This window comes from Pteropus medius, unplaced genomic scaffold (genome assembly GCF_902729225.1).
Source record: "Pteropus medius unplaced genomic scaffold, Ma_sr-lr_union100, whole genome shotgun sequence".
NCBI lineage: Eukaryota > Metazoa > Chordata > Mammalia > Chiroptera > Pteropodidae > Pteropus > Pteropus medius.
In genome coordinates this window covers 7,372,925-7,392,449 of record NW_024344370.1, presented here as the reverse complement: position 1 = coordinate 7,392,449, position 19,525 = coordinate 7,372,925, and the positions used below count along the sequence as shown (strand labels likewise).

Genomic DNA, 19,525 nt, shown 5'->3' with positions numbered 1-19,525 from the left:
GCTCATAGGGTCCTTGTAAGAATTAAATAAGTTATTATTTACAAAGGGCTGTATTACAAGCCTGCCTGACACATAGCATGTGCTATATATGTTTGTCAAATCAATATAAGTAAATTCGATTTCCTATTGTTGTTACCAAAACTCAAGTTTGTGTGCCCAATGCTTCAAAAGACCAAAACTCAAAACATCAGAGTTTGCAGTAAGGAGAGGTTTATTGATCAAGAAGGCTCCAACTGAGAAGATAGGAGACCTAATTGTGCCTTAAAGCATCTTGCTTGCTGGACTAGGTTAAGGATTTTTAAGGGGTTAGGGAGAACAGGTATGTGGAAGTGCTGGTGAAGCAAGTTTTAATTGGAGGACCTTGGAACTTGGCCATTTATGGTAAAGGGGCATCAACACTGGATCTTCCTGGACAAAGGACTCTTGGCTTCTGAAAAGATTCTCTTGTTCAAGTTCCGATTATGCCCTGGTCCTTTGGTTCCATGTGGGAGGGGCAGGGAGGAGACACTTTGTTTCCAAGGGCAGCTGGTGGTCAAATTTCTCTCTTTTGCACATGCCCCAGCTGCATGACTTGTGATCTTGGTCTGTTGTCTCTGAAGAGGATGGAACCATTTTGAGCTTCATCTGTAGTTCCTTATGTTATTGAATCCTCACTCGCAAGTCTATGAAGTAATTAGAACTATTATTACCAACTGAGACTCTGTTACATGGTTCGTGCAAGGCCTAACAACTGTATAGAAAACTCGTTTTTTCCACTTACTAGACTATCCTCAGACTCTCTTCATGAGAATACCCAGCAAGCAGTAGAGGTGGGCTAGTGACTCAGGATAAGCGCCGGAGACGCTAGAGTTGAATGTCCTCTGCAGAGGTGATCGTTGAAGACATAAGTATGTATGCAGTTGCTAAGAGAGTCTGCAGAAGAAAAGACTGAATGTTGGAGCTGGTAAGTGAGTCTGGGTGGGAGCAGTCAGAGAAGAAGATGAAACAGGAGGATATGGAGTAAAGGAAAGGAAGAGATATGAGAGTTTAAGGAGGATTTGCCCTTTCCCTGGGAGTTGAAGCAGGACAAATTCAGAGCAGAGATCTGGGATAGTAATGAGTGGGTCCTTTGTGACCTTAGTGAGAACGGTTGCATTGATGTGGTAAAGGGCAGAAGCCTATTTTCAGGGCTCAAGAAGAGAATGGGAAGAGGAAATGTATTCCACCAAAGTGAACTACTCTTTCAAATTATTGGCAATAAAAGGAAGGAGAACTTTGAGAGAAGCAGGATCAAGAAATGGTCTCTTTCCAACAGAGGCAATTGTTTTTATCATCTAGGAGAGTAAAGAGATAGGCCGAAGATGCAAGAAATAGTGGGGAAGACGGAACAAGTAGGCTGGCAGGGGTAGGGTCAGGAGCATGGCCACGGGGTTGATCTCAGAAAAGAATTGAGAAGGAAGAATGAGACTATATGCGATGACCTATGACATTTAATGTGGAGGGAGAGAACGTTGAGGTAATTCACTTAAAATTGCCTCAATTTTTGTAGAGTGGGCAATGAAGCTCTTCGATGAGGGAGTCAGAAGTGTATGGGAGGATATAAAGGGATTGGAGATGTTAGGGTGTATATTAGAGATAAAAGAGATTGTCTAGTGATGGCCAGTGCTTAGGACTTTAGTTGAGTGGTATGGTTCTATAAGGTATTGTTATGAGACTTTCTCCAGTGACACCCCAGAATTGACTAAGAATAAATGAATTGGGTCAGTCCAAGAAAGGGTTTTAATGGAAAGTCAAGAGTAGTATGAATTTCAGAGGTCTTTGGCTTGAAATTGTTGACCATAGGCCATCAAGGCAAGAGGAGGCTGAATAGTCCTCCTTTAAAATATCCATTATGACAGAGAAGTAGGAAATCTTATCAGGCAATTGTGGGGTCAAGAGAGTTGCTATGTATTTCTGTAATGACATAGAAAAACCAAATAAAAGAACTTTATTATTATTATTTTTAAAGAATTAAAAATCCTGAAATAAAGAATAAAAAATCCTGAGTTTTATCTTTAAAATATTTAAAATTCCAATATAAATCTGTATTTGTTTTAAGTGTTAACCTATTTCGAATGGAGTAAAATAAACAGCTAAAAAGCTTATGCCATGTTTTTCCATGACTAGTCCCTACACTGGGCTGAGGCTGGGATGAATATCCTGTTTGAGAAGCCCAGGATAAAAAACCAAAAGAAAAAGCAGAGCCAGCTGGAGGGAACAATGAAGGGGCAGGATAAATTCAATAGAAGGCAAAGAGTAGGAAAGGGGAAAAAATTTGAGGTGGTAGCTAGAAAGGGAAATATCAAAATTCTAGATCTTGAGGATAAGACAATTGTAACTGACCATGGGGCCTAAAGTGTGATCCAAAAAGCCACTGAGTGATTGAGATGAGGGGATGTAGGCTGCCTCGCGTGATTTCCATCTCGTCGAGTTGCCCCTGACTTAGAACTGGAATACAAAATTTCTCTCTTGTGGTGCACAGAAGAAAAATTAATGATTTAAAAGAAGCTTTTGTAAAATGTTATCCCAGACATTTATTTTTAAACTTTGTCTTGAAGTCAGAGAGAGATTAATAGAGTCAATTTAAATTCCCTTAGGGAACACTTGGTATCTGCCTCTCGCCTTATACCGTCCGTTAAGTGGAAACGAGAACTATGTAACTGAAATGTCAATTGTGACACTAATTTTTGAATGAATGCTGTTTTCAATTCACTGATAGAAATTTTATTTACTTTATCTGGGAAGGTCTCTTGTCTTGAACAACAAGCAGATAATTTGTGGAACTAGCGGCTATTTCAGGAGAGTAAGTAAGAGGTCTTTTGTGCCCGTTTTGTTTCTATGTTTCAAAGTAGGGTTGCAGGCAAATACTTCCACTCACACTAGTGGATGGACTTTGGCAATGGCGGATAACGCAGCAAAAGAGGTGATATGGTGCCTAGGGTTTTGAAATAATTAATTATAATGTCCGATGTCGATAACTTTCATTGGTAAATAACGTTAATATATTTCACCTCCTTGTTTAGCCTTGAAAAACATATGAATAATAAATGTTTATAGCAATTAAGAGTTAAGTAACAGGAACAGAAATCCTGGGCCATCCCAAACTGACCAATGAGAATGTCTCTGCACATTTTTCCAAACTTTGTTTCAAGTTATTTCACAACAAATTAATATTTACACAAATGTCATATCTTCTGCCTTATGATTTACGGAAGGTGAGCATTTAGCCTCACTTTTAAGCCATTTAGGAAAATTATCTAAAGCTTAGTGAAAAAGAAAAAGCAAGAGAAATGAGGCATAAGTTAATCAAATATATTGAGGAGCATTTCTTTAGCCTGGCATGAATTCAGGAAGTAAGTGGGTTCATTTTACGCATTTGGTTCTTGTCTTTTTATTTTTAACTTTTACAGCTCTATGCCCTCAAAGCCATATCAGCATAATGAGTGGTAATTGGGATCCCCATGCTTAGTACTGACTTGCCCCTTGCGCCATGTTGAGATTTTCAGCTGTCAAGATCAGACGGCTCTCTTGTAAAGGTTCCATCCCTGAGATCTGTGGGGACATCCCTGGAGACAGGCAGCAGCTGCTCCCAGGGGAAGCGGCAATCAGTGCACCTATTACTTTACCAGGCTGGGTAACGCTGAACCTTAGAACTATGCCAGGGGAGTAGAGCTCTTTTTACTTCCTCTGCTCTACCAACGGCAGACCTATCCATGTGAGTATTATGCCTGTAATGGTAACAGCCAGACTGATGACTGAATTCCCATGGTCAGCCTTCCACTAACAAGGAGGGATTTCTACCTGATGGCATTTCTCAAATTCTACTTATAAACTTAGGCTTACTTCTGATTACACTAAGCTATTTGTAAAACACAAAATTCAAGTTGATTGATTAGTATAATTTTCTCCCATCCACATTCTGGATAAATCAAAGATGAAGCTAGTAGTGTTTCTTATCTTTTGAAAAAATTTGTTTCATTTTCACAAATAGAAAAATTACATGGTTTCCTAGAAATGTTGATGTGTCTCCTAGAAGGGTTGGGCCTCCATTCATCGAGAATTATTAATTTAACAAAAAGCTCACAGATCACAGTATGTGAATGTATGGGATGGGGAGGAGGAGGGAGAGAAGGGAAAGAGTTAAAATTTCATTCAAAGGAACAGTTTTATCATTGAGTTAGGAACTAAAGTCCATCCATAAAAAAATGGATCGTTCTAGAGTTTTCATAAACTTACTGCAAGTGCGTACTTTTATTTCTGAATAAAGTTCAAATAGTTTCTCAAAAAATAATGGACAAATTCAGAAAGCTTACAGGACGTGTTGGAATTGGCAGTTGGTTGGAGCTTGGCCATGGCAGCACAGCATCGCTGTTTGTTGTGGCACCTTGTGCCAGTGTGTTGGGCAGAATACCTTCGGTTCTCTCTGGGAAGACCCCGGAGTGGAGCAGACTGGGAAAAAAAGCACGAGGGCGCGGCTGCATCTTGGTCGGACAGCATCCCAGTCTGTGTTACTCTAACTGAATTTCTCCAGGGGTTAGAATATTTTGCTTTCATAGTCGTCTAGATTGTTTACTAAGGGTAGAAATGTCCTGGCTTCACCTCAACCTGTTGATTCAATCTCTGTGGGATGCTGCTTGAGAATCTGTATATTAGAGAATCTCTCAGGGTAATTGTGATGTGTGGTCATGTTTAAGATCTGCTCATGTAAATTGTGGTGGACAGTGGGACAAACTAACTGGAAGCACTGTAGGAAGAAAGTGTGTTTGTGTGTGTTTGTGTGTATGTTGCAACAGCTGTGAGATGAAATCAGGCTACTGGAGTTTGCCAAGAAGCAGCAATGGAGACACATTAACCAGGTGCCAAGGATGTGGCCTTAGGCCTTACTAGAAACTCCCTCCTTTAGGGTGTGAGCTTCTGGAAAGCACTGACTGATCCTGATTAAATTCTACATTTCCAAGCCCAGCACTAGACAAGGCCATCACGATGTTTTCTTTTAAAGTTCTGTTTACTATCTAGCTTTGATTTTCTACCTCATGCAGGAATCCTAGTATCCAACATTTTTCAGTGTGTTTTCAGATGTCCAACAGTTCTCTGATTTCTTAGGTTTCCCTTTTATTTTCTATTCCTTTGTTAGGATGCGAATCTACAATTTAACAGATTGAAACTCCTTTGCAGATAAACAACAGAAGCTGAAACTACATATGACACTTTCTATCATACACCCGTATTGTACCTGATAAAAATAAAGTTTTATTTACTTCTTGGGTGCACCCAGAATAAACAGTTTCTCATAAGGGGGAAAAAGAATCTGATGGGAAAGAAAAATGCTGGATGACAACGGATGGCACTTACATATGGAACTCTGGGCTCAGTATTACTGAGAGATCTTTGTAAGGGAAGCCACTACATGCAGTTTGCTGCAGCTGGGATGACTTTATGTCCCCGTCTGCAGGACGATTTTGGCTTCACCAGTTGAGCTGATATCCCATTTGGTTCAGGTGTCTTTTATATTTAACTGTGTCCTGGTTTGGAAAATAAGTTACGTAATCGCTGTGAGTATAGGAGAGAGAGATGTTTCCTGGGATCTCTGAATAGAACTCATTTCAGTCAGTCTATGATTTATCCCATTCCAGACTCACCCCTAATGTTTGTGGGCCCAGGACAAGAGAGCCACCTGTCCCACAGCCTTATCCCTTCTCTTCCTTTCCTGGCTCTTCTATGCAACTGGAAAAGCCTTGTATAAATGTGTGTGGATGAATCAGTAGGCTAATTCAAGTTGTACTCACACCCGTAGTGCACACCAGCCATGAAGCGGCCTGTCCTTCGGAGGGTAAAGGCCCACAAAGTTCCTGGGGCTTGGCTCTGGAAGATTTGGGGCAGGGGATTCCAGGGTCATGGGTACCTGGGGAATGGTACCTCAACCCTACAGATTCCTAGCCCTATGCAGAGGCATAATTAGAGGAGGGTGGGAGAGGAGCATCCTGAAGCACAAGTCCCATGTTAGGGTTTTCAGACTTCCTGCTTCTAACACATCCTTGAGCATCCCAGAAAAGCAGACTCACTATGCACTTCTGAAGGGTTTGAGATAAGAACACTTCAGACATGAATACAACTTGGTCGCCTGACTGAGGTCCAGGGATATCCTGCATCTGGCCTGATAAAAAGTCCATGTCCTACTCTCAGGCTGGCTTGTCCTTAAATGACATATATTTATAATAACAACTTCATTTTTCAGGTTGAAACAAAAACTTAAACTATATGGCTTAGTTTTCAAAGTCAACCAAAGAGAAGGCACCTCTCTCCAATATGCTTCATGGAAGGAAATTTGATGACCGTTTTTATTGCCTGTTGATATGTTCCACTAGGTGTGTAGATGTGCAGCTAGGAAAACTGTTTGCTCAGCTATTCATGTGGTTTTGTTTATCCGAGGATCAGTCAAATGAAAAGGCTTTCCTTTCTCGTTTGATTACAGAATCTGATCTTTTACAATTTTAGATCTTCTGTGTCTATTTGTGGAACTTCTTGAGTAATTAATTATTAAAGTCAATGAACACTTTTTCTTTTTTCTCTTTATCTCATTAGGACTCAACTAGATCACAGGGCAGTATTTTCCTGGTCTAGGAACACTTTCCTTTTCTGTGAGTTATTATACACCCTGAACATAGAGTCATTGTATATAGCACAGAGATTGTGCACCACACAATCTCGGAGGTAAATTTAATGAAGAGTATAAATGGGTTGTGAAAAGTGGCAGCCCTGTCTATGTCTATATCTACATACTCCCCAACATGCACAGTTTTTCTCTTTCTCTCACTCATCATAAGCATGTGAAGAAGATGAGTGTTTGCAGAGAGGAGGTGAAAATCATTTTCTACACATTCTCCATTTTTTCAAAGGTACTAATTTTTTCTACTAGTAATGTAGAGGTGGGAAAATAGAAGCCACTAAGACTATACAGAATGGATTTTTATATAATCAACAATTTTGGCCAATAATTGTACTAAAAATATGTTTTCAAACTCCTGCTCTATCCTGATGATCATGTCCATTAGCTCCCCTAAAAGCTATGGCTTTTCCAATTTAATAGATCATTCAATATGTGATTTCTCTGGAATTAATGGTGTAAAGTATGCTTCAAATAACCATGTGTTATTGTCCATTTATAACCAATAAAACTTGTACCAAGTCACACTGCTTTGGGGAGTAAACTGTTCAGTAGAAAGGTGTTCTTATATCTAAGCGTTAAAGAAGCTGATTTGCCTTTATTCGATGACAGCTAGGGATTCAACTGAGTAGAAATTATTATTCATATTTTTGCTTGTTACATTTTTGATTTTCAGTGGTAGAATGAGGAGGGGCACATTTGGATTGCAGAGTAAGTATCAGATGGGTTTGGTGAGCAGTGTATGTTCTTCTTTTTGTGCTGCTCATTACTACTTCTCTTCTTTGGTTCTTTTGAAACTTCCATTTTTAATAATTTAATTTATCCCTACCAACTCCAGCCTCCCATGGCAGCCTGGAAACCAGGCTTGATAAAATACATACATACATACATACATACATACATACATACATACATTTATTTACTAACAACAATGAGGTTATATTTTATTTTATTCACCATAAAGTACTTCTACCTCTTCCTCCATGGGGTTCAGTGGGTTCTTCTTATGTAAAATAATAGTTAAGGAAATAAATTACCATTTTAGCCATGGAGGGCCAGAGAAACCACATCCTTCAGGATTGTTTTATAAACCGTCTTGGAAGGCATCCTGGAGAACTCCATCCAGCTTGAATGACTAGTCTGTTTGCTGGTAATTGACAATCCCTCTCTCTTTTTTTAAAGTGAATATCAATGGTTCTATTGTCACCTCCGTTATCTGATCATTTCATGAGCAAAGTCTTCGGTGCGTTTGACATGGAAGAATGTAAGAACTTTTTTCCTCATACCCATTCTAGCGAAATGCTGGTTATTGTTCTTATACCATGTAATTTGAGTGAGTTTCAGCTCCCAAATTAAATTACAAGCAGCTAGAGGGATAAGACTGTGCCTTTTATCTCTTTCGAATTCCCCCTCCCGCCCCCAATGTCCAGAATAGTGCCCGGCACAGAGCAGGAGCTCAAGTAATGGTAGTCGGTGGTGAGAATGTGTTTGGAAGTCAGAGGGCGGCTGCAACTCCACGTGTGTGTCCATCTTCTGTCATGCTCCGGGGACAGCAGCCCTTCTGCAGTGCGACCGCTGCAACTGCTGTGACCCAATCCAGATATATTTTAATTCTCTTTTACCAAACCCGAGAGAACTTCTTAGAGACTGTGTTAATTTATTTGCCTTGAAAACACCATTGTGGGAATTTTGAGGTGTGACGAAGCTCAAGGAGAGATTGACTTCATTCCAAAAAGTTGCAAATAGACAGAATTTAAGCAAGTGGCATGACGTACATTCTTAATTATTTTTCAAAAGAAAAAATATTAAAAGAGAGGTAATTTGAAAACGAATTATCCAATAGCGATGAGATGGCTCATAGCTCTAGTGGTTCTCACAAGTACATAGTGCAGAGTCTGACCCATATTAAATGCTCAACAAAGTGTTTGTTAACTGAATGAGTGAATGGCTCTGATCTTGTTCTGAGAAAATCCAGAGCAGAGAATATCTGGCATGAATGCTAACATCAACCACACATACTGAGCACTACTGTGTTGCGTGCTTTCTCGCACATGCTCGTGATGTTTGATTTGGTCTTTGCCAAAACAAATCTCCATTTTATAGGTGACTCAGGCTGAAAGAAGAACTGAACAACTCCCTCATGGCAACGAGGCACTAGGAATGGAATCAAAATGTGTGCCTTCTGACTCTGAGTCTAGGGTTCTAGGATTTAAAGGATTATCTGCCTGTTTGAAGTCATGGGCCAGAGCAATGTAAAAAAGCAGCTGGAAAAACCAAAGCGGAATCACAGAGATGGATAAAACTAACTCCCAAGGACCTTGATACATTAAGAAAAATAAGACTTTAAAGATAGGGACACATAGAATGTAAAAAAAGTCTTTTAAAAGGCTCAGGTTCTGGGGATTGGAAAAATGAGGGAACAGAGAAGGAAGGAAAAATGTTTAAGTCCCTCCAAGCAATTTCTTATTGCTTTTCAAGGCAATTCTTGTTTCTTAAAATTTCAGAGAAAGCTTATGGCAGATGAGACTTTGGAAGAGTATTAGAAATCAGGAGGGAAAAGGCCTTGTAATTCATCCATTTGCATCCTTGTAATGTTATTAAGTCTTTTTCCTTTCACATAGATACTGTCTCTTCAATTGCACTGTAAACCTGTTAGGCCAAGTTTCTTCTCTCTCTTGTACCCTATCCACATGCAGAGGCCTCTCAGCAGGGCAGACATTTTCCTGCTTGATATATTTGAGGTATTTCGGAGCTTCCGTGCCCTCATTAGCCTGGTCCTAAGTTTCCAAATATATACACCTTCTATTGGAGTCATTCCTATATATTAAAGAATGACATGTTCTCAAGGCCCTGTCAATTGGATCATGAGTTAATTTAACTGGTAACACTCACTAGCCCATTGGTATGTTGTAGGTAGTTTATTATATTAGTTAATTGACCACCACTAGATAAAACCCTGAAAAGATGAGAAAAAAATGGTGGTAGAAAGGGGGAAATAAAAGTACACTTTCTTGAGAAAGTGGATTTTTTTGTGTTCCCATGGAAACAACTCAGGCATGTCAGGGTGAGGTGTTACAAGAAAGAGAACAAAAGAGAAGGTTCATCTTTAAATTTGGCTTCTTGCCTTGTATTAACCTTGGCCCATGATACTTTGTAGACTGAGAGTGAGGAAGAAAAAATTGAGACAAAAATCGCTCTCTGCTTGGTCACTGCCTAACAGCTCACAAAGCTTCTCTTTGTGCTAGTTTGTTCTTAAGCAGAATGTATGTTGTATCTAGGGTTTTCTTGCTGAAGGAAATGTATCCTCCTTTGCTAACTGTGGACTTCATGGCATTAAAACCAACATTATTTGAGCTGAAGTAATTTTAGCACTTAGGTTGGTTATTTTCAGTATATATTAAAGCCAATACTATCCAGTCTGGCTGCTTGGATTATGAGAGACAGCTAACTAGATTTTCTGCTTAATCTAGATTAAGGCAGAAATAATACAACACTAGCAACAAACTTTGATCTTGGATAAGAGGGACTCTTGCTCCAGGTTTGTTGCTTTTGAGGGGCCCGCTCTGGCCCTCCTTCAGCTGTGCCATGTCCCATAACTGGAGAGGATTCTCCAGGGCCAAGGGGATGTTGTCCATCTAAAACACTCTTACCCTCACTTCTAAACCACTCAGGACCTCATTATTCCCTGCCTAGGTGATCCTCAAAATACTTCCAGAGGCTGTGTGGGTCTCTCTTGGGGTCAAATCTCCCAAGGGTGAACTGTACTCTCTGGTCCTAGGACCAAAGAGCGTGGAGTTGGGTGTGAATCTTGGATGCGCAGGCCAAAGTGTCCTCACGAATGTGTGCGGGGCTCCTTGTGTCATGGAGCAGAACCAAAGTTGGGAAAGGGAAGGGGAGTGGGATTACTAGCTGGGGGACTTTGGCTCTGCAAATTTTATGGTTAGCCTGGGATTTCAAACTCTCTAGTGGGAAACCATTTGAAACAGTCAACTCATCTTGACTGAGAAGCGCACTGCTTTGAGAAACTAGGCTTTATTTGACCACGAAGGTCCTTGCATGGCTTGCTGCTCTGAATATGAAGCAACAGTGGTTAATGACGTAAGAACTAGGGATGACTGTTCTCTAGAGACATTCCTAGGGAGCTTCTGGTGGTGATCACTGTTATTATTTCATGAACAATGAAATTTTTATTTTTTTATAAAGAAATTTGTCTTTTTCTTTTTGTCTTTTTTTTAGTGAATACTAAATAGTGAAGGTGTGTGTATGCATTCTAGTTGTTGAGTTCTGGTTACTTAAATTTTTACCGTAGTTTGTACTTGCAGCTTGTTCAAAGTCTTAAACTTGTGGACATTTTTTATTCTTTTGTCCTCTCTCCATTATGATGTATGGTCTTTGAGCTCAGGAAGATGATTTAAATGTCACTTTAAAATATAGCCTTTCTTTCTCTTTCTTCCCTCCTTCTTTCCCTCTGAGTTATACTTATGCCTACTATCTTCCAGGCCTTGTGCTAGAATTTCTCTTGTGCTTATTTTTTAATGACAACATATGATTGTTTAAAATATCACCATCTAGTAAATCCATAATAGAAAATAACTTTGTTCTTTCACAAATATTTACGGAGATTTAATTATTTCAATATCCAAATATTTTGCCTTTCTTTTTTTCTTTCTGGAGAGAAACAAATAATTTGTTCCCACAGAAAAAAATACATGTGAAAAATTTCAAATTTTATACATAATTAGAGTTGTGTACTATTATTTAGACCTCTTCTCTAGTTCTCTTAACAATACGTACCTTCGTAGTGTTTCCTCTCTTATTTTAAGTATTTTGCCCTGCTCCCCACTCTTACTCTCACATGTGTCTAGATTTTTGCCACTCTCTCCTCATTATTCTCTCTTTCTCCTCCTTTTGGTCTCCCTACTCTGCTCCTTCTATGCTCCCTTCTCTGCCTGATTCTCTCTCGTTTACACTCTCTTCTCATGTATGTGGCCTTTGTCTTTGTCTGGATTTATATCTACCAGGAGAAGGGCCAACCATCTTCAATGAAACAAATGGCATCCAGATGTGAGGTCCTAAATCAAAGAGCTAGAGAATCATTTGGTTTCAGGGTTGTCAGAACCTTTGAGATTGATCATCTAGCAGGGTCCTCTTCATTTTGTGCCTGACAAGATAGGTCCAGTGAATTATATAACTAGCCCAAGGCTACACAATGACCAGACTCCATATCTCCTATTTCCCAGTCCAGGCCTTTTCTTAAAAATATTTTCCTAATATATTCAGGTAAAAAGAAATAAGCCTCTGTAAATTATAGACTTATTTTTGTGTACTCCTGTGGTGCCTGGAGGGAGACAAAAGGGCAGGGGAGGAGCACGGATACAAAAGAACATATAAGATGTACCAAAAAGTAATTTCCTCAAACGATCACTAAAAAATTGTTTAAGAATTGCCAGAAAGAACTATAGACAAACATGTTCAGACAAGTTACTGCAGAGAAGAGTGTTTTTAAGTTAGAGGGCAGAAGTATATCTGTCAACACATGCAAAGAAAGAAGAGCTATAGACCTTACAATTGGAAAAAATAAAGGAGTTGATCCTTTTCTTTGCTTTTTCTTATTTTGTGGCAAATGTACAACAAACCTAATTTAATGCATTAAAATTAAAATCAGTATACTCTAATTTACTTGTGTTAATATAGATTTAAAACTCTTCAGGCTAGACCAGCTATAATCATATTCCCAAAGATTTCCATTTTATCATTATTTACAGCTAACAAGACGTTTATGATCTCTTTTTGGTTGTCTCTGGTGAAACATTGTTGGCAATGCTTTCCTGACTTGAATTTCTCATGTGCATGGAAATCCAGTTAGGAAAATGAGTAAGTCAATAACTTCTCCTAAGAGTATAATCTCTCCTTTGTGACATAAATTAGATATCCATTCACATTTATGAAATAATTCCCAGTTTTGCAATTAAATATTCTGATATGCACAAGCAAACAGGCCAGTCTCTTTATAGTCTAGGAGAATTTAGTCAGCTTTCTACTTAAACAAAAAAGCTACGCTTTTAAATAGATGCATCATTTTCTCAAAATTGGATTTTAAAGAGCTGATATGAGCTGCAATCAGATAGATAATTAAACAGCAAAGGTAAGAGGTTTCTGACTGTGCATGTTTACAATGTTAATTAAAGAACAAATTGTGATTTTTAATCCTAAGAATAATTTGACCAACATGCATATATAATGATGTGAAGTTTCCTCACTTCACATTTTAATCTTGAAGTTGCTGATGCATCTGAAACTAGCTTTATCACAGAGAATGGACAATGTTTGATTGGAGAAATTTAATCACATTTTATATTTTTGTGGAATACATGTAGTTGAATGAAAAATTAAGATGCTACTTTAAAAGTTTGAAAATTTCATTGTTTCCTCCTTTAGCTATGTTGCTTTGTTTTCTTAGATCCATTGAATAATCTGGAATGTTTCCTGTAGGGTTTTTTAAAATGCTGGGAAATGTTCCCTCTGTAGCAGTTGTCTCTGAGATGTCATAGATTTTTTTTAAATCTTGTTTATCACTACTATTACTTTTTACTTCACGTTATAGTAATTTGGCATGCCAATATGTCTTCCATTCCAAATTTAAGTTCTTTGAAGGCAGGGTTCATATCTTCTTCTGTACCAAGGACTTTCATTTGGTTGGTGAAATGTTTGTGTAATCGGTGAAGATAAGATATGCATTGCTCTCTGAGAGTGTATAGATACATTACTGGCTATGGGCTGGATAACTGGCTGACCAGTTTACATCTAGTCAAGGATACAGAGACAGCATGCTCAAAAGGTCCTGTAGATTATTATATTGTTGCTTTGAGCAGGAATGAAGTAAAAATGTACATTTGTGGTCTAGCCTTTTTTCAGTGTGATTGAAAATGTAATTCGATATGATCGATTACATTGAAAATGACTGGGAAATGAGATAACATTTAGTTGAAGAGAATTTGGATTTTGCCCTTAGACCACTAATCTTTTAGTGTTTCTTCATGTATTTAAAATTTAATGGTTGAGTATTCTCAATTATAGACCATGCAAGTCCTGAAGCTTTTATTCTTCTTATTTATCAATCCTTTCCAAGAGAAGGAATAAGAAATATGATTGTGTTTTTGCTGTTAATTAAAACTTCCTATGAAACTATTTAGATTCTTTTTTGAGCTAACGAGAAAAACTAAATATTCTTCTAGGGTTTTTGAGAGTTGTAGGAAGAGTTCTTTATTATCGTCATTACATATTTAACACTAATTCCAATTTCGTTTCACTTTTATGTAGCATTAATTTTGCAACATGCATAACAAGACTTCACCCACACATCCTGGTCAGTAAAGATGCTGTTATCAGCCATGTTATAGAGCATTTCTGAATTGATAGTACAATCAGTCTAGTTTCCTTATTTTGGCTTTGAAGAGAGTCCAGCAGTAGGTCCTATGAAATTAGGGATAAAAGGAAACTCTTCTTTGGCTTTTCCAAATCTCTTAACACCATTTAAACTCCTAGAAGTTTTTCCCCTTGGGAGGAATATGGTGGTTCCAACATCCTTAACATCAGCAGACTGTTGCTCAAATTCAGCCTTTAATTCTTCTGTGAGTGGGGACAGAAAGAGATTTATTATTATTTCCCTAAGACTAGTAATTTTGGGGGAGCTGGGAAGACTAGGTTTAGAACCTTAGGTCTCTCCTATTATGAATATATTACAACGTGAACTCACTTGGAGCAAATCTGGGTTGTCTTAGAGGTAGCGAAGATACCAATAAGGGAGATGAGCAAAAATATGTGGTCAAAGGCAGTAGTGGAAATATATGCCTCATGTAATTTTCATACGTGAGCATCTAGGGATCTTGGCAAGTGCTGGGGCTTGTCCACCACAGGGTGCTTGGAGAGCCTAGTGATCTGGACTGTGGAGTGTCAGTTCATTCATTTAGTTTATAATCATGTGTTAAGTGTTTACTGAATGAGAGCACTATCTTCAACACTTTAACAATTCTAAGTCCAATTTTTATCCTCGCTCTCTATGTTGGGCAACTTATTTTTATGATTTCTGATTTCAGTTCTTTATTCATAGGTAGGAGATTATAATAGTAATGGTCTGGTAACCTCACAGAAAACTTTAGGTGAGCATCTTATTTCAATAAATCCATATAAAGACATAATGACAGCATTTATATATTTGTAGTCGAATCAATGGTCAGTTTTATTTTCTCCAGGTAAAGATAGTTATCATGTATATGACCAATTATCTTTATTCAGCTCAATTTGACCAGGTCAGTGAACCTTATTTTTATATCATAATTTTGCATAGTGAGAGATATAGAAAGCATAATAGTTCCCCTAATTTACATTTGGTAAAATTAAGGTTAAGTGATTTCCCCAAATTTATGCTGATATGAAATATAAGTACAGGCTTTTCATTCTCTAACATTGTATTATTTAATTGCTCTACAAAGAAACAACGCACATTAAAGTTATCTTTTTAAATAGCTTACCCACTCTTCCTATCCCTCACTTCCCTAAGTTAATTATAATAACTCTCATTTTTCATTTGTTGTGAAGTCAATTTGTCCAAAATAGGCTGGGGATAGGTTGATTTAATAATTATATATAGTGATTAACTTGGGGTTAGAATTTATATCAAATTAGGGCAAAAACACTTTTCAAATAATTAGAAAATAATAAAATGCACTTAATATTGATATTATCCCATGAAAATGGATCACAGCTTTAGAATCCTTTTGATATATGTGAGAGTGAATCTCCAACCATTATATTCTAATAGTTGCTTTTAAAAATAAGTCTCTGAACTAGTTCATTTGTCTCTTTTTTGTGAAAGTTGACTTAATAAAATAATGGTTGTGTGACTTTGTGATTGTTTAATTTCAGTTAAACAGAGAGTTCCTTCAGTTTAATATGACTAGGGAGAATAATGTTTTCTTACTTTTCGGTTCCACCTGTGGGGAAATTGTTTCAGAATACCTTATGAAGCCTTCTCACTCACCATCTCATTGGGTCTTTGCCCTTAATTCTGCCTTTTTGCCTTTGGGACATTTTACAAAATCTAAGATTTTTTCCAGGTGATCTTTAAAAATAAATTTCAGGGAAATCTTAACAATCAAATTATTTCTGTATTCTTTTAAAACACATTTTCATGCTCTACTGTGTGGGGGTGGGGTGGGGAAACAATCAGAAAAATCTTAGCGGGACTTCAAAATGTTTTCTTCCAACTACTTTACTAATAATTATTCAGGCAATTTTACGCATAGGCTTCTTAGAAATTCTAGAAGCTTTTCCATTTCAGGCCTAATATATCTGGATCATAAATAAATAGCAGGTGTCTGTTGGAGGCATTAGAAGCCGAACATTATGCAAAGTCTACCCTCTGTTGCGTCAGGAGCTTGAATTGTTCTCCTTAAAATATCTGCTATGAAAGCACCGAGATTAGATGGATGTTGGCTCCCTTTTTCTTCCCTGCTATCGAATGTCAGAGATTTGTACTGTTGGTAGGAACTGAGACTTCATTTTCCTTGGCCACATTCTGATGCTGGCTCCATTGCAGAAATTCTCCCGTTCCTGATTTTTATGCCCGAGGTAAGTCAGAAAAGGAATTTCAGGAGCGAAGCTTAGGTTTGTTGATGAAGTGTGGGGGAAACCAAATGAACATCTTCGGAATGAAAGTGTGCATCTCTGTCTGCCTGAATGTGTGAGAAATGGAAAACTGTTACACAGCCTAAACCTCCCACTGGTATGATTATAAAATAGTGTTTATGGTCAAAATATGACAAAAAGTTTTTCTGAAGCAAAATGTTTTGTTGTGTGTGGGGCAGGCATCTGTGAGCCTGCATTAAATTTATGAACTAATAATAACATTCTGTTCCAAGAAATATTGTCAGGTCTTACAACACTGTGATTTTGTTCTGAGTAATTCAAGTAAATGGATGATTTTGCTTTTAAATAATCATTCCTAGAATTTACAAATATAAAGGAAAAGCCACATATAACTTAATTGATGGGAAAGATGCCTTTTTGATCAATGCAAACTTTCAGAAATGACTAATAATTGGATTTTCTCTCAACAAAGTATCATTCATTACTTTCTACTTTTTGGAATGACTGTAAATGTCAACAAAATAAAGTCAAGCAAGTTTTACAAGATTCCAAACAAATGATAATCAAAATTATGAGCTAAATTAGCCAAAATAATTGAGCTATAATAGATTATAAATAAAAAAAAATAAATTAAAAAATTATATCCCTAAAGAACTATTGATAGTAAAATAGAAATACACTGAGTTTATCCTCCAAGGTAAAAACAGCGATTCTGCTGAAACTGGTTAGGTACTGGTGAGAGCAACTTCTTGCTACTGAGTAAGGAAACTGAACCCTATAGCTTGGTGTCTTCAGTGTGTACTCAGCTCTTCCCTGCCAATGCACCCTGGTTTTAAATAAAACAGAATGGTAAATATTTGGAGTGAGTTTTATGTGTCTTTGGGATTTTCCCTTCCCTGCCATTGGTAAATAGCATGTTTCCTCTGCCAGTTTATGACCTTTGAGATGACTTTCCTTGTTAAATACATACTCATTCGCATGGATATTTTTCTTCCCTCCTCACCACCCCTCATTTCAAAAGCTACTTCTTTTTTTCTGCCTCATATTCAACTGCTTTCAGCACAGAGTAAAGTCTTCACTGTGTCTGTAGTTTGGAAACTACACTGTCTGTAGTTTTGAAAGGAGTGAATCAGAAGCAAAAGAATCAAGAACAAAATAGAAACATGCTTTATCCATTGCAAATTATCCTTAAATATTACTGGTCGTAACTTCCATACTGACATATCTCAAAATGAAATATGGATTGCAAGAGACACTATTCTAAAATACATAATTTGTTTTTATTGCTTGGTAAACCGATCTGCATATTTCTAGGTTTTCAGGGGCCCTATATGGACCTTTTGAAATAAAAACATATTAAAAATGCATGAAAACATGTCACTTGCTCCATACAAACTGAGGTAGTTAGGAATCAGCACATGTTAGTGAGTTGGAGCCGTGGAATTGGTAATCGAGCATTCCTGTGCTAAATTATTACCAGTGCCATCACTACATGGCTGTCAGCTCATCAATCTAGGGCAGTATTTTCCAACTCATGTCAGTCTGTGCCCTTCCTGGAGAACATGCTGAGGTTCCCTGGGCATGCAGCAGCAGCCTCAAACCTCTTTTTCTGTCATTTCGTAGTTTTTATGTCCATCTGCATGTAGTTTTCCTGCATCCTTCCCTTTGGTTTATGGGCCAAAATTTGCCAGAGGGAGGGTACAGGATTAGGATGAAGAGACTGGTATGAAATATAACAAGGTCCATTGTGCTACACCAGAGGTATTACATCACACCAGCGAAGTGATTATAGAAACCTGGCTCCCCATCCGAATTCTGTTATTGACATGTTAAATGTGAGTCAGCCTACCATTTGCTTAGTATGAAGTATTGTTTCTGTTGTTATTTCTACTATTACTATTACTACTACTACTGCTGCTGCTATTAGCCATCATGTGTTATTTCAATGCAACTCAATTGTACTTTAAATTAATATCTCAACCAACCTATATTGTCTTATTTAGGTATGGCTACATGGTATGGTAGTAGGATTGTACCAGGCTAGTGTATAATAGGTTCAATAACCTGATTTTGTTTTGTTTTTCCATTTAACAAACTGGTATGAACATATATTAAGCCTGTAAATATTTTACAGCATAATTTTTTATAGGTAGATAATTTTTTATAGTTAGCATTCACTTATCCAATCAAATTTAAATTTTTTGCTTCTATAAAAATTATAATGTATTGCCTTGTAACTAAATCAGTGTATCCCTAGGATACACTTTTAGAAACAGAACCGATAGGTTAAGGAGTATATTTATTTATAAAGATTTGATTCTTTTTATCAAATTGCCCTCCAGAAAGTTTTTTCCCTTATTTTATTCTCCCACAGTACTACACGAAAGATTATACTTTCCCATATCTTGTGACATTGTTTTAAAAAAACCTGCCAATCTGATATGGAGGAAACATTATCTCAGTGTGATTTTATTTACCTTTCTTAAAATACTAGTGGGGTTTGACATTTTTTCCTTCATAATGTGCCTATTAGTTCTTTGCTTATTTTTCTTTTGCAATGCTTATTTTCCAATTAGTTTTATTGAAATTCTTTATATAGACAGTATTCCACTTGTATATGGGGTTTCTGTTATGTAAATATTTTTCCCAGTTTCCTAGCCATTTTTTGACTTTTTTCCTTTGGTATATTTTTCTGTGAGAATTTTTTGTGCATGTGGCTGAATATTTATATGCTTTCCTTTTAAAGTTTCTGCCTTTGGTATTGTATTTAGAAAGGACTTTCCCATCCCAAGATTACACAACGTTTCCTATATTTTCTTCCAGTACTTTTTTAGTTTCTTATTTTACATTTAAATTGGATTCCATTGGGAATTAATTTTGTTGCATAAGAGTATGAAAATTTAACTTTATATTTTTTTCCAAATAGTTTTCTACTTGTTTTGACAATGATTTACTGAATAAATATCCTTTCTCTTTCAAGTTTTACCTTGAAAAAACATGATACAAAATTCTATTTCTAGATTTTCTATCCTTTTTATTGATTTTTCTACCTTTTTTGATCAGCATCACATTGTTTAACTATTGTAATATATTTAAATATCTGATAGTTTGAATCATTTTTATCTTTTTCAAAAATGTCTTGGCAATTTTTCAACATCTCCTGAACAGATGATTGTTATGATGTCTTAATTGCTC

The 19,525-nt window shown here is 37.1% G+C and overlaps 1 protein-coding gene and 1 pseudogene across 1 annotated transcript in view; one reads left to right on the top strand and one right to left on the bottom strand.

Annotated features, from left to right (window-relative positions):
- Positions 1-19,525, top strand: part of PDE4D (phosphodiesterase 4D) — a 1,171,348-nt gene that overhangs the window by 15,102 nt on the left and 1,136,721 nt on the right. The gene's annotated exons all lie outside the window — the stretch shown is intronic.
- Positions 7,703-8,087, bottom strand: LOC120608144 (kinesin-like protein KIF9; annotated as a pseudogene).